Source organism: Pseudophryne corroboree, chromosome 6 (assembly GCF_028390025.1).
Source record: "Pseudophryne corroboree isolate aPseCor3 chromosome 6, aPseCor3.hap2, whole genome shotgun sequence".
Lineage (NCBI taxonomy): Eukaryota > Metazoa > Chordata > Amphibia > Anura > Myobatrachidae > Pseudophryne > Pseudophryne corroboree.
This window is the reverse complement of record NC_086449.1, coordinates 27,882,572-27,885,569: the sequence shown is the minus strand read 5'-3', so window position 1 is coordinate 27,885,569 and position 2,998 is coordinate 27,882,572.

Here is a 2,998-nt window from a genome sequence, read left to right as displayed (position 1 = left end):
CTATTTCCATTTGCATGATACTCACTTGTGAGTGACGGAGCCTTTGTGGAAAAACGAGCTTCAGCAGGAATTAAGAAGCACTAGTTAAGTCTCAGTTTCCATTACTCTTTTCTGTTGTGCACTTTATTGGTGAGGGGTGAAGGAAACCTCTAGGATTCTTTGAGACAATACCAGCTGCTTTATTGCGCACAAATTATTCATGTAGTCTTGTATAGAGGCTAAAGCTTTGACTGTTCCCAGGATGCCTTGCACCGCCTCCTCTATAATCCCGCCTCCAGGAAATGGAGCTCCGTTTTGTTAACCAGTCCAATACAGTAGCAGGTAAAATAGAGACGATAGTTAGCCACAGAGACCCACACTCTCACGACAGGAGAAGGCACCAGCGGCTAATGCCATACAAACCCAAAGAAGCTAAGTGGATCAGGACGGGCACCCTGTGGAATCCAGTATCCCTCGCAGAAAGATTTAACTATGGCAAGTTCTACCATAAATCTCCTTTTCTGCAGCGGTACACTGGTATTCCACATGGAATAATATCGCACTGTAGCGGGCACAAGAACCGGCGTCCAAAGGAAGCATCCTGGGAGGCGGAAGTATCAAAGGCATAGAACCTATTGAACGTGTTCACTGAGGACCACGTAGCCGCCTTGCAATTGTTTGAGGAATGCGCAACGGCAGGCCGCCCAAGAAGGTCCAACAGACCGAGAAGAATGGGCCTTGATAGCAGCAGGAGCTGGAAGTCCAGCTTGTGCAATCACCATTCTAATCCATCTGGCCAAAGTTTGCTTATTCGCAGGCCAGCCACGCTTGTGAAAACCAAACAGGTCGGAGAGAATCAGATCTCCTAAGAGAAGCAGTTCTCGTCACATATATACGGAGAGCCCGTACCACATCCAAAGACTGCTCTTTTGAAGACAAACCAGGAGAGATACAGGCCGGAACCACAATCTCTTGCTTAAGGTGGAAAGATCACGTGACCTTCGGTAGATAGCCAGGGTGAGTTCTAAGAACCGCCCGGTCACGGTGAAAAATCAGAAAGGGTGACTGACAGTCTAAACTACCTAAGTCTGAAACCCTTCGAGCAGAGGCAATAGCCAGCAAAAATAAGACCTCAAGCGCAAGCCATTTAAGATCCACAGACTCAAGAGGGTCAAATGGAGACTCTTGAAGGGCTTCGAGAAAACGGACAGATCCCATGGAGCCACAGGAGGTACATAGGGAGGCTGAATCCATAAAACACCCTAAATGAGAGTATGAATGTCATGCAAACATGCAATTTTTCTGAAACCACACCAACAAGGCTAATATATGAACCTTGAGGGATGACAGATGAAGGCCTAAGGCCAGGCCTTGTTGAAGAAAAGCCAACAGTTTGGCAGTACTGAACTTGTATGCATCGAAATTCTTAGCCGCACACCAGGTGAAGTAGGAATTCCAGACCCTATAATAAATCGGAGCCGACGCTGGTTTACGGGCTTTCAACATAGTTTGAATGACAGACTCAGAAAATGCTTTAGCTCTCAGGAGTGAAGCTTCAAGAGCCACGTCATCAAAGCCAGACGGGCCCGATCCTGGTAGGCACAAGGGCCCTGAACGAGGAGGTCTGGGCATTTCAGAAGCAGAAGAGGATGCTCTATGGAGAGACCCTGCAGGTCTGAGAACCAATGCCGTCTGGGTCACGCTGAAGCGATTAGAAGTAGTATTACTCCTTCTTGCTTGAACTTTCTTATTACCCTGGGCAGAAGTGACACCGGAGGGAACAGGTACGGCAACCGAAAGTTCCATGGAATTGCTAGCGCATCCACGAATGCTGCTTGAGGATCCCTTGTCCTTGCTCCGAAGACTGGTACATTGTGATTGTGTCGAGACGCCATCAGGTCTGCATCTGGTAGGCCCCAATTGTCCACTAGGAGTTGAAAGACTTCCGGATGAAGACTCCACTCTCCGGCGTGTATGTCCTGATGACTGAGGAAGTCCGCTTCCCAGTTGAGGACCCCTTGGAATGAACACTGCCGATAAGGATGGCAGATGAAGAATCTAATACTTCCATCATTGCCATGTGGATTTGCGTGCCGCCTTGATGATTTATGTACGCCACAGTGGTGGCATTGTCCGACTGTACTTGAACAGGCATGTTCTGTACCAGAGGCCGGGCAAGTTTCAAAGCATTGAACACTGCCCACAACTCCAGAATATTTATCAGGAGGAGAGATTACTCCCTGGTCCACTGACCCTGAAGAGAGTGTTGCTCCAACACCGCGCCCCAGCCCCGCAAACTGGCATCCATCATTAGAAGGACACAGTTGGAGATCCAGAAGGAATTGCCCCTGCATGACTGTTGGTCCTGTGGCCACCAGCTCAGTGACAGGCGAACCTCCGGAGTCAAGGAGATCATTTGAGATCTGATCCGGTGAGGCAGGCCGTCCCACTTTGCAAGAATTAGCTTCTGCAGAAGGCGAGAGTGAAATTGAGCGTACTCCACCATGTCGAAAGTCGATACCATGAGGCCTAGTACTTGCATCGCCGAGTGTATCGAAACTCGTGGGCGAGAAAGGAAGCATCATATCCTGTCCTGAAGCTTCAGGACTTTCTATGGAGACGAAACAAGAACAAGCATTGGTTGTGTGTCCAGTAGTGCCCCCAGGTGCACAATGCTCTGAGCAGGAACCAGTGAGGACTTATTCCAATTGATGAGCCACCCGTGTGCTTGTAGGAGTTGGACCGTCCGTTCCAGATGACCGAGGAGAACCTCTGGGGAGTACGCCAGGATCAGCAAGTCGTCCAGATATGGCAGGATCCTGATACCTTGCCGACAGACAATGGCCGTCATGACTGCCATAACCTTGGTGAAGATCCGAGGAGCTGTCGTCATTCCAAAGGACAAGGCTTGGAATTGATAAGGTAGGTTGCCAATAGCAAACCGCAGATACTGATGAGACATGGCAATAGGTATGTGTAGGTAAGCATCCTGTATATACAGGGATGCCATATAATCCTT